Source organism: Echinops telfairi, unplaced genomic scaffold (assembly GCF_000313985.2).
Source record: "Echinops telfairi isolate 266 unplaced genomic scaffold, ASM31398v2 ScPeMD7_28;HRSCAF=97, whole genome shotgun sequence".
NCBI classification, from domain to species: domain Eukaryota; kingdom Metazoa; phylum Chordata; class Mammalia; order Afrosoricida; family Tenrecidae; genus Echinops; species Echinops telfairi.
Genome location: NW_022103925.1, coordinates 256,960 through 269,455, shown reverse-complemented (window position 1 = coordinate 269,455; position 12,496 = coordinate 256,960). Strand labels below are relative to the sequence as shown.

At 59.1% G+C, this 12,496-nt stretch overlaps 1 protein-coding gene across 1 annotated transcript in view; it reads left to right on the top strand.

Annotated features, from left to right (window-relative positions):
• The first annotated feature begins 3,938 nt into the window (after positions 1-3,938).
• Positions 3,939-12,496, top strand: part of JAKMIP1 (janus kinase and microtubule interacting protein 1) — a 50,177-nt gene continuing 41,619 nt past the window's right edge. The window contains exon 1 of the mRNA XM_004715082.2: positions 3,939-4,143. The gene's annotated coding sequence lies outside the window, so the exon portion shown is untranslated. The remainder of the gene's footprint in view (positions 4,144-12,496) is intronic.

Sequence of the window (12,496 nt, the reverse complement as noted above, 5' to 3'; positions counted from 1 at the left end):
GTATGTGAGGGTGGGGGTGAGTGTCAGGGTCTAGGTGAGTGTGAGTGTGAGTGTGGGTGTGGGTGTGGGTGTGGGGTGAGTGTGTGAGGGTGGGGTGAGGGTGAGGGCGAAGGTGTGGGCTGGGGCAGCGCAGGGAAAGGCTCACTGAGCATACCAGCTGGGGGTGCATCTGGATCCAGGTGGGCAGGTGACAAGAGTTCATGGTGGAGCTAGTACCAGGGCATCTAAGGCTCAGCCAACGGGGTGGTTCACGGTTTCACCCTTTTAGACCATGCTGCTCAGGCGACCAGAGTGCCAAGAACTCAGCTCTCTGGGGTGTCCCAGGCTGCGGCCTTCAGAAGTAGATCGCCAGACATCTCCTTTGCGGCACTTCTGGGTCGACTTCCAATCTTTTGGTCAGCAGCCAAGGGCTTAGCTGGGGCTGCCCAGGCTGGTGGGTCTCTGAGAGCAGAGGGAGGCCCTTCAGGACCACGGAGAGCGCCCGGAGTCCGTAGACTTCAACCCGCCCCTAGGAGCGGTCTCCGCCTTTGGGGAGATCTTGCTCTACGTTTAGCGGAGCAAGAATGCTCGCTGTCCAGAAGGTGTTCAGAGTGAGGGCCAGCCCTCCAGCCCCGCAGGCCTCAGCCAGGGAGTTCTTTCGTTTTTCAGTTGGGGAATGCTTAATTTATTTTGTTCATATTCTAGTCTAAAATCAAACCCAAGCCCACAGCCACCCTGTCACAGGAGATGTCTGAGGCTGCTGCTCGGAGCTGGAGCCCCAGCGGCTGGGCTGGGGGTGTTGGACCGCTGACTGTGCAGTTAGCAACCCAGCGTTTGCCCCTACTTACAGTCTGAATCACGATGAGACAGGCAGCTGGAAGCCTCTTCCAGAAAGAAAGCCCCGCCCATGCTCCTGCTCCCCAGAACCCCTGCAGCTGCTACCAGGGCACTGACCTCTGGGCTGCTCATTCTGCAGACATTTGTGCGCGGGAATGACACCCATTAACTCTGCCCTGGGCACAGCCTCACCCACGTGGAGCCCCGACAGAGCAGGGGTGCTACTGTGGGTACCCCTACACAGAGCCCCCGTCTGGACAGGGGCGTTACTGGGGGAACCCCTACACAGAGCCCCCATCAGAGAAGGGGTATTATTGCCCAAAATGATCAATTCAAGAGGAATGGGGTAACATTCATCATAAAAAAGGACATTTCAAGATATATCTTGAAGTATAATGCTGTCTGCAACAGTAAAATGTCTATCCTCATATAAGGAAATCCAGTCAGTACAACTATTATTCAATTTATGTACCCACCACTAACGCTTAGTGATGCAGAATGCTGACCCAGGACTCGCCAGATGCCTGTCCAGGCTCCACAGACCACAGGGAGCATTTGTGATTCACAGTGCAGCCCTGGTGCTAACTGCAAGGACAGCAGTTTGAAATCACCAGCTGCTCCCTGAGAGAAAGATGGGCTTTCTACTCCTGTGAAGAGTTAAGAGTCTCCGAAACCCACAGGGATGGTTCTACCCTGCCCTATAGGGTCACTGTGAGTCTGCCTCGACTAGAGGCAGGGAGTTTGGTTTCGGTTGGGTTTGGGTTTAGGTTGGGTTTGGATTTAGGGTTGGGTTGGGTTTGGCTGGATTTGGGTTTAGGTTAACTGACTCAACAGTGCTTAATAACAACAATATGGATTACCAAAATAACAACAACAAAAATAATCTGTCTTGTAAGAGGTACAGCTTTAGTGCTCCTTAGAGAAGAGGATAGGGGGTTTTCCACCTACTTTGCGTGTGTAACCAGGAGTGACCAGCCTCTGAAGAAGGGTGTCATGCTTGGTCCAGTGGAGAGGTAGGGAAAGAAGACGTCTCACAGCGAGGTGGATGGCCATAGAGGCTGCAGCAGTGGGCTCAGCATGGGAACCATTGTGAGGATGGCGCAGCACCGGCTGTGTATCTTCTGCTGTACACAGGTGGCTCTGAGCAGGAAATGACTCAAAGGCACGGCAGCAACAGCAAGACCTAGGAGGGGATCTAAACCAATGCCATCACCGCCGTGAGCAGCCGCCATCTGTGCTGGAGTGCAGCCCCTTGATCAGGTCAGTGCCTTGATGTAATTTGAAGAAAAACTCTGTGGGGGTGTGGCCTGTTCCTTTCTAAGCCAACTTTGTGCGAAAGCTGGTCCCTACTGTTGGGTTCTCAGACCTCCTGCCATATTGTCTGCTGATCCCAGCATCCATCAGTGGACTACCAACCTGGGATTCGTCTGACTTTGCATCCACCAGCCTTGGGCATCTTGCTTCATCTGCCTGCTCCCTTGCTTTCATCTTCAACTTCTGATTTCCCTTGATTTACCTAAACAGACAGCTAGTCTGTGACTGAGACTCCAGGAGTGGTGACCCCTACGCAGGTGTCCCCATACACAGGAGGTGAGACAGGGAGGCAAGGGGATAGAGAGGCGGTACCACATACTGCTGCAGTTCAGCCAAGGAAAGCCCAAAGCCCCCTAGCAGGCCGGGGTCTCCTTTGGAGTCTCAGGAGGAATCCTTGGGTCTCACTTGTTGGCCCTGCCTCCAGACTGAAATGCAAAATCTCACTTGGGGGAACTGGGTTGTGCCCCCCCACGGACCCACTCTGGGAGACCAAGGCAACCAAGTTTCTTTTCCAGCCTCCCTTCCTTGGTGGCTTGTCACTCACTTTGCACCTGAGTCACAAACCTGGGCCTCCTCCCAGGCCACCCTCATCCAGGCCATCCCAGGTCCTGCTGACCCCATACCCAGGTCATCCTAGGTCCTGGGATCCACTGAGCAACCCTTTGAGCTCAACACCACTGTGCCTCCGCAGCCCCACCTCCTCCTCAACCCTCCCCCCACCCCCCAAGCTGCCTTCGTCTTCATCCGCTCTGTGTTCCAGTCCGTTGTTCTTGGGATATGGCCCACCTGTGTGAAGTCAAGCGTGGCTGCGAGCCTATCTAACATGTGACACGCGTCTTCTGCTGGAGGGGGTCGCTGCGTGGGCGTGTCACTCGCGCGCTGTGCTGTTAGCTCGCGGGAGAGGTGGAGGCTCAGAGATGGTGGATTCTGCCGGCAAGGGTGCGTGGGGGTGTTCTTACGCGTCTCGGCTGACACTCGTTTGAGCTGCGGCTATGACGCGGTTCTACCAACCTCTTCCTTGGGGCGATGAGCCTGGGCGTCTCTAGATCCGGCTCCAAGGCTGCTGCCAGGCTCTGCCCACGCCTCCTCTTCACCTGTCACGCCCACCCGAGCTCTGCACTTGAGACCCGCCCTGCCGCCCTGTTTTTCAACCCGCCCTTACCTGCGGGCTGTGGCCCACACCGGAGCGCCTTCTGCGCTGCCCACGGCCACGATCGAGATCTCCACGGCCACGTGGGACGCAGTGCTTGCGGTGGAACTGAGGCCCTGCAGCAGGCTTTGCTCCCCGCCCCTCCTTCCTCGTCCCCCTCGCCGCGGCTGACGCCATACAGTCACCCAGCCTCGGGATGTGCCCAGTGCCCTTAGGCTGAGGGCCTGCTGGTTCGAATCTCGGCTCTGCCTACCAGTGCCGCACCTGAACCTCTGATCTCCGACCTCCGATTCACTCCTGCAATCCGGGGCAGACAGCCCCCAGGGACCTGTCTCTTCTGACCACAATGGACTCAGATGGCCTGCCCCTCCACACTCCCCCCACGGGACGCGAGTCCCCAGAGGGCAAGGATAGGCATCTCGAGCTCATCCAAGGGGCGGTTCGGACCCTGAGCAGCGCGGGGGCGCGCGGCCGCCAGAACCCCCCCTCCCCCAGCTCTACCCCCACGGGCGCACTGCGCATGCCTGGCCTCCCTCAGGTCCGCTCCCGGCTGGGTCTTGGGCGGGGCGGAGGCGGGGCGAGTTATGGGCCCGCCCCTGATTGGCGGGCAATCGGACCAATCAGAAGCCACTCGGGAGGAGGTGGTGGGCGCGCCAGCCGGTCGCGGGAGCTGTATCTGCAGCCTGCACCCGATCAGCCCGCGCCGGGTTCCCCCTCGCCCCCATGCCGGCGACCGCTCCTCCAACCTGTCCTTTCTAAGGCGGCGGCGACTTGGGCGGGAGGGGGCGGCCGGAGGATGCGGCGCGGGGCTGCGCCCCCTACGCCCGCTGCTGCTGCCCGGCTTGGGCCTGAGCGCTGCGCAGGTGGGTACAGGTGCGCCGGGCGTGTAGGCGCGGGCCCGGGGCGGGGGCGCGACAGTTGGGCCACTCGCCCACCTTCTGCCCCCGCGGCCCCCTAGCCCCCCATACATCCCACCCTTTCCATCCCCAGCCCCCCCCAACGTCACCCAGCCCCGAACTGCGCCGCCTCCGTCAACGCCCCCTCTTCACCCTCCTAGCCGCCCCCCCACCTCACGCCACCCCCAATGCTACGCCTCCCCCATCCGCTCAGAGCCAGAGGGGGAGGGGATCCACCCAGGGTCTCCGAAGAGTGGCTCGGGGGGCGTGGCCGGCTGTCCTCTGCCGCTCTCCTGACCGGTGGGTCCCTGAATGCCTGCTGAGGATGGGTCGGGAGCGCAGCCCACCCTGTCCCGCCCCAGCTCTTACACGCTCGCGGCCTCTGCCACGCACGCCCCCGCTCGAGGACGTCCACGTGGGGGCCGGGAAGAGGCAGGGAATGCGTGGTGACAGACTGGCACTCGCTCCTGGCCACCGCCGCGCCCTGGGCGCACTGGGCCCACCCGCGGCTCCTCTCCTGCCTGCGTCAGGACGCGCAGCCTCGCCCTAGCTCCATCCCGCCAGCTTCCCTCTCCATCCGAAGAGATGCTGGCCTGGCCCTGCCCAGCCCCTCGGGCGCAGGGAGCTCCATCCCACTGCCTCTGCATCCTCCCTGTGGCCCTGCCGGCTCTCCCCGGCCTGGCCCTCCCCAGCCCTCGCCTCAGCCTCTTCCGCGCACCCACACCCGCACCCACCGCCCTTGGCCTGTGTGCGTGCTGTTCCCATTCTGGGAAAGGCCCCCTCATCTGGCCAGCTGCCAGGTCAGGGGAAGCTCCTGGCTCCTCCTGAGCTGGGCAGAGCCCTCCCATTAGAGCCCTCTGCTGGCCTCTGTCTCCCGCGTGGGCGGGGTGGGCAAGACCACTCTTGCTTTAACTCCGCCCTCCAGGGCCAGGCCGTGGGGGGAGCAGGCGCGGGCAGGTGGTAGTGGCGCGTTGGCCTCTTTGGGGAAGGAGGAAAGAGTCCCCGGTCCTGCTCCGCCCTCCTGGGCATCTCCGCCCGAGCGGCTGAGTCCCGACCTTTTCAGCAAGAAGCCTGGTCAGCAGAGTCACAGTGGAGCCCAGACTAGGTCTCCACCAGCCGCTCCTTCAAGAGCCATCTATGACTCCCAATGCCCCTCCTCGCTGCCACCGCCCTTCCCCTCCTCCCACCTGGCACCTCAGTGTCTCCAACCTGCCTTCATGCGAAGTCCTTTTCCTGAGTGCTGCTGCTGGGGGAGCTCCTGTTCACACTGCAAGCCCTCACTTAAGCCTCCTCCCTGACCGCTCTCCTTGGCTCCACCCCAAAGCCCCCTCGATGTCCTCAGCCCCTCCCAGAACTTCTAGGGGGTCTTTGTGTGGCCAGCGCAGACCTGGACCAGGTGAGGTCTGAGAGCTGGCCGCCCTGAGGAGGGCTGCCCCCCTGGGGGGAGGTGTGTGATGCAGAGTGACACCCACCAGAATGTGGACCACACTCACCTTCCTTGTGGGAGTGGTGGGGGCAGGCTGGGGGCTCAGTGCATGGTGACTGAACCCTGGGGGGACAGCCCACCCGGAGCTTGGATGATCTCATGCTGAGCTGCAACCTGCTTTAACATTTCCGGTCTGACCTTTGGGGACAACGGCGGGGGTGGGGGTGGGTGTTCCTTGGCAAGATGGAGCATGTGATGTGTGCATGGTGCAGCTGACCTGTGGGCAGCAAAGTGAAGTGCACAGTGTCCAGTTTCTTATCATTGTGTGACCTTTGTCAGGAAAGGCTCTCTTTGAGCCCTGCTGCAAAGGGAGGGCAGGGGTCCCTATGGTTAGGGTGGGAGAGGTTGGCGGAGGAGCTGGCTGTGGGATCAGTGGGGGACCTGGCTATGGGGCAGTGGTCCCTATGGCTGGGGTGGGGCTTGGTGGGGGACCGGGTTCTGGGGATGTCACAGAGCAGAGACCACAGTGGTCCTTCCCTGCCTTGGTGGAAATGGGAGTCGTAATGGGTGATCTGGATAGTTGGGTGAGCCTGGCCTTCCCAGACCCCGCCTGCCCACCTGCCTGTCCAGAGAGTGGCTTCCACAGACATTCCCACCCGCTCCTAATGGAAAGTGTGGGTGTTCCCCATGTGTGTATGTATGCCAGGGCTGCCCGGGAGTTGCTCAGAGCCCTGCTGCGTGGCTGGGGCCAGTCCCTCAGCCTCTCTGTGCCTGAGTCTCAGTTATCACGAGTGGGGGGTTTAAGGGACAGGGATCTACTTTCTCAAAGTGAGGGCCTCCGTCGTGCAGGTTCCTCCAGAATCTCTCTGGGAGTGAGGTCCTGGTGGTGGCTGGTGACTCTTGGGGTTCCTTGGCTCCCAGACCGTGTGTGTGTGTGTGTGTGTGTGTGTGTGTGTGTGTGTGTGTTCTGGTATTTTCACAGCTCAGAAGTGATGAGGTTTGGGACGCATACCACTCCTGAGTGGCCTCCTGGCCATAAGGAAAGGAACTGATTTCCGTACTGGGTCACATGCTCAGAGAGTGTTTCTGCATATATTGGATCTTGCACAGTTCAATCCAGGGCAACCCTCCTCTCCTTTCTGGGGTGTGGATGTTATTCTCCTGAGGATCAGAGTCTGGCTGTTGTTGGTGAGCTCTCGCAGGATGATGGGGCTTAGAGGGTGGGGGTGGGGGGTCCCTCCATCCCAGGTAACATGCCCACCTCTGAGCCTGAAAGACTTTCTTATGGGTCCTCAGACCTGAACCTCAGGGCTTCTGTGTCCCAGGAAACGCCTCCTTCTACAAGAGCCAATGGCGCTGAAGGAAGAAGTCCCAGCTGCACTGAAGGCATTATCCAAAAACAAGGCTCCAGGAATGGATGGAGCAGCCACTGAAATGTCCCAGGAAGCTGACGAAGCACTGGAAGCCCTCACTCGTCTCTGCCAAGAAATGTGGAAGACAGCTACGTGTCAACTGACTAGAAGAGATCCATATTTGTAGCCATTCCAAAGCAAGGTGACCCAACAGAAGGCTCAAACTAGAGGAGGTTATCATTGAAATCAGGAGCCTGGACTATGAATTGGGCTGCTAAACGCAAGGCCGGCAGTTCGAAACCACCAGCCTCTCAGTGGAAGGAAGGCTGGGCTTTCTACTCCAGTAAAGAGTGGCAGTCTTGTAAACTCACAGGGCAGTTCCTCCTAGTCCTAGAGGACTGTGAGCCGGCAGTAACTCGATGGCAGGGAGTTGGCTTGTTGTTGATGCCGTCATTAATATCAAACGCAAGTAAAACTTTGCTGAAGATCATCTAACAACGGCTGTCGCAGGACATAGACAGGGAGCTGCCAGAGGTTCAGACCGGATTCAGAAGAGGACGTGGAACAAGGAATATCATTGCTGAGGTCAGATGGATCTTGGCTGAAAGCAGAGGACACCAGAGGATGGCTGTTTGTGTTTCATTGACACAAAGGCAATTCGACTGCATGGACCGTAATAAACTGGATCACCATGAGGAGAACGGGAATTCCAGAACACGTCCTTATGCTCATTCGGAACGCGTCCATGGGTCAAGAGGTGCCGTACAAATAGAATAAGGGCACACTGCGTGGTTTAAAATCAGGAAAGGTTTGCGTCAGGGGCGTATCCTCTCACCATACTTGTTCGTTTTCGGTATGCCGAGCAAGTCATCATGCTTGGTAAAGCGGAGGGCGGCGAACAGGAGGAGGCCCTGATGACTTGGACGGACACAGTGGCTGCAACAACGGGCTCAGGCGCAGGAACCATTGTGAGGGTGGCCGTGGGAGCAGCCGTGTCCCCTTGCTTTGTACGGCGGGTCGCTGCGAGTGAGCACTGACTCCTGGGGCCCAACCACAACAGCAGCAGAAGCATGGGTTCTGCACAGACATTTTCAGTTGCCAGAGGGGCACTGAGTAATTGGTTTCGGAAAGGGCGGTGAAAGGTCAACTAACTTTGGGAGCCTGGTGTGGATGGTCCATAGATGGGTGGTTTTGTGGGTGGATGGATGGAGAGATGAGTGATTATATGGGTGGATGGGCAGGAGAATGGGTATGTGGGTGGCCTCATGGGTAGATGGCAGATAGATGGATAGCTCTATGGGTGGGTGGTGGAATGGATCGATGGATGGCTGTATGGGTGGATGAATGGTGGATAGATGAGTGTGAGTCTGTGGGTAGATGGGTGGGGGGATAGAAATGAATGGATGGGTATAAGTGGTGGATAGATTGATGGTTGTATGGGTGACAGGTGATAGGTGGTGGGTAGTGGATAGATGGGTGGATGGATGAGAGGATGGATGGATGGATAGATGGTGGATAGGTAGGTGATTATTGGGTGCATGGATGGATAGAGGGTGGTTGGATGGATGGGTGGGTGGTGGATAGTGGATAGATGGGTGATTATCTGGGTGGGTGGATGAGAGGATAGAGTGTGGGTGGGTGTATAGGTGGTGGAGATGGTGGGAGGTGAGTGATTATTGGGTGCATGGATGGATAGATGGTGTTTGGATGCTTAGATAGATGGATGGTTGTTGGTTGGATGGATGAATGCATGCATGGATGGGTGGATGGATATGTGGAACTTCTGCTTTTCTCCTACCTCAGTCCTGTCCAGCTCTCCTCTGACCCCTGCTTCTTTACCTGCATGTCCAGATTCACGACCATGACGCCTCAATCTGCCCTGCAGGACTCCCACAGCCCTGGCCTCCCCGATCTCTCCCAGGCTTGTCACATACACACACCCCACTCAGCTGGAGCTCCTCAAGGGTGGGGTGGGCCACTGGGACGTCCAGGCCAGTGCTTGAGGGACTCAGCAGACATCTGATTCCAACACCTGCTCACTTCCCCACTGTGGGGTGGTGACCTGGTGGAGAAGAGGTGGCAACCTGCTGCTAACTTGGTAAGAACTGGATAGTTATCTAGTATTGGCTGGTAGTAACCTGACTTTGAGAAGCCGAGCAGTGACCTGGGAGTAGTCACCTGGTGGTACATTGGTGATTAGTCTGCAGTAATCTGATGGGGAGCCTACCTTGGTCTGAGTCCCCAGCCTTGTTAGTCCGGTCACTGTCAGAGGCTCTGGCAGGCCAGGGCCACTTTTTTCCTCTCTCACTCTTGCCTCCTGCCCCCATTTTGGAGCCCTCCTCCCCTCCTCTCCTACACCCCTCCCCCCACCCCCCAGCTCTGAGTCTGATGAGGATCCTGGGCCACTGAGCCATTCTGTGCAGGTGCAGGTGAGGTGCAGGGCAAGGGTGGAAACCATGGGTGGGCAGGTGACTCACTTCCGTAAGGTGGGGCAGACAGCAGAGGCTGGGCCCCCTGCAGCTTCCAAGCACTCTCACAGGTAGGTCCAGGCGGCAGGTTAGCTGACCACAGTGGCTTTACCTGCTGATGGGGACAGGTTGCTGTGCCTTCCTGGAAACTGAGGGCTAGGGGAATGACTGGAGGCCCATGGGCTCTGGGGTTCTGTCAGGCAACACTGGACACAGCCCAGGCTCACCTGGCCCCTTCTTGGTGGGCAGTGTATGGCCGCTGCACAGCTGTCCCGGCTCCGGTGCTGTCCTGTCCCTGGAAGCTCTGAGGCAGAGTGGGTAGGAGGTAGGGCTGCTGAGCCCACACCTGCACTGGGAGCGGGGGCCACCTTGGACAAGAGTCTCACCTCTGCCTACTTCTGCCCCTCCTCTCTGTAGCAGGGAGATGGGGAAGGTCTCCTGCATGGCAGGCATTGTGGGTGTGAGACCTCTGTGACCCCATTCGACCGGAGGGACCTCTAGCTAGTGGAGGTGGGCGCTACCAGGGGCCCTACAGCAGAGGCACTGCCCCCTCTCCCCCAGCTCAGAGCGCCTGCCCTGCAGGTCCTCAGACCCCCACGCAGAGCTGCTGGAGGAGAAGGCCACTGGCACAGGATGTTCTCAGGGTGCACGCTCAACACCCCGCCACGCCCACTGGCACAGTGGCAGAGGGCGGAGCCGCGGGTGGGCGGGGACGGAAGAAGGCAGCCTCAGGTGCTGGTGGAGGCTTTGTAGGAAAGACAAGTGGGCTCCGGGTGGTGGGACCCTGCTGGCAGCGTGCTCGGTTCTTCAGGGGACGGTAGACATGGGTCAGCAGGGGCCTTCTGGGTGGGCCTTCCAGGAGCCCGGTGTGGGGCTGAGCCCGGACAGGCGGCAGAGTGCATCTCCTGGGCAGCGGGAGGCTCTGCGCTCCGCTGCTGCCTCCCTCGCACACCGTGACTTCCTGTGCGGTTGTGGCTTTGCGATGTCATTGTTGCGCTGTGGGGCCCGGAGGAGGAGGGTGGGGCCAGCCGGGTCTCTGCATGAGCTCTCTTTCCTGCCCCGGCTCCCGCTGTGTGGGTGCGGCGTCAGCGGGGACCAAGGCCCGGGAGCTTAGAGGACCCTCAGCACCGAGTCGGGGGGCTGTCTCGCTGTCCCTGAGTGCCTGGCTTTCGCCCTGTGTGCAGGTGGGTTTGGCTGCGCCAACTGGGACCTGGGGTCTTGGCTGTGGGGCTCTGCAAGATCTGCTGCATGGACCTGAAAAGCAGCCAGTAGATGTGTTTGAAAGGCCCCTGAGAGGCTTGTTGGGGGGGGTAGGGGGAGGCATCACTGGAGGTGGCTCCATCCTCGTGCCCGGTGGTAGACATGGCTGTCCTGAGTGGGCAGGGTTGGGGCGACCTGAAGTACAGGGTGGAGGAGGCCCGGCCAGTTGGAAGTGGAGGAACTGTAGAGTGAGTGCCCTGGGCTGTGGTGACAGGGGGAGCAGGACTCGGGTAGTGGTGGAGTTGGACCTCAGTGCCAGGGGTCAACTGGCCTCACTTGCGAAGGGGCTGCTATGGGGACTTCATTCATGCCCCCTGGGGGATAGAGGCCTCATGGGGGTGCATAGCCACTGCTGCTCAGGACTCTGCCCTGTGTGAGCCAGGCTGGCTGGACAGTTCTGAGCTTCCTGTTCCCTGCTGGTTCCCTGGGTCCAGGACAGGGCTAGCCTGGCCGGTACTTGGGGGTCACAGGCTAGAGCTGTGGACCTGGGACCTCCATCCCCCCCTTCGTCCTTGTTCAGGGCCCCCTCTCCTGCTGGAGTTTATGGGTATTGTCTGCAGAGCGCCGGCTCCGGCCCAGGGTCGTTGCCCACTGGAGGAAGCTGACACTTCAGCCAGACGGAGAGCCGCAGGCCAGCTGCTTGGCCGGCATGGAGACAGCCACTTACAGCCAGCAGCTCCCGGAAGGTGCGGCCCATCCTGCTGGAGGGGCCTGGCTGGGGTGAGGGTCACCTGGGTGTCAGCAGCCCTGGGCGACCACTTCAGAGGGGTTCTACAGGAAGGGAGAGGGCTGTATAGCCTCCTGTGGCCCCGTGGGTGGGGCATGGGGAGAGTGACCACGCTTTGCAGGGCGTGTGCTGAAGACCAGGGCAAGAGTTTGCACGGTGACCAGGGCCAGTCAGAAGCACCACGGGACCAGAGGCTTCCCTAGCCCTGGAACAATCCATTCCCACCCCATGGAGCTGTCATCCAAGCTAGGCCTGTCTGCTCGTCCTTCACCGGATCGCGTGCCCGCTGGCCTTGTGAGGGAGCTGTGTCACAGGGGGCAGCCCAGTCTGCCCTCAGGACGCACCTCAGCTAGGTGTCCTGAGGTTTCACACCCAGCACCCAGGACCTGTAATGATGCTCCCATTCTCCCACTGCATCTCAGGGGACCTTGACACTCAGTCCTGGCTGTGGGGCTGAAGCCCCCCAAGATGGTTTACTTCAGAGTGGACGCAGTAGCCCTCCCTCTTTCAGCCCCCCAATAGCCCAGTGCCCTTAAATGGGGGGACCTCTCTAAAACGTAAAAGCCAAGATGTCATTCGGAGGATTAACAAGTTGAGTTTTCCCAGCGTCATATCCATGTGAAATTGGAGAACGAAACATAAAATGCAGAAGCAGAAATGATGGGTTCAAATGGTGTTGGTGAAGAATTCTGAATCTACAGCGGATGACCCAAAGAATGAAAACACCATTCTTAAAATAAATGCACAAGCCAAATGCCCTTAGAAGAATGATGGCAAGACTTTTTCTCACTTCCTTTGGACCGGTCACTAGAACCAGAAGACGGTGGGTCAAGTAGAGGGTCAGCAAACAACTGAGGCCCCTGATGCATCACTGAGATGAATCGACAATATCAGCAACCATATCGAAGACCATCACGATGGTGCAGGACCAGGCCACGGGTCAGTCTGTTCTACGTCAGTGCATGGATCAGAGCTGGGTCAGGCAACTCAGAAGACAGTGCAAAGGACCCATGGTAAGTGGTGGTGGTAGTAGTAGTGGTAGTCATGGTTGTAGTGATGGTGAGGGTGTGATAGTGGTGGTGGTGGT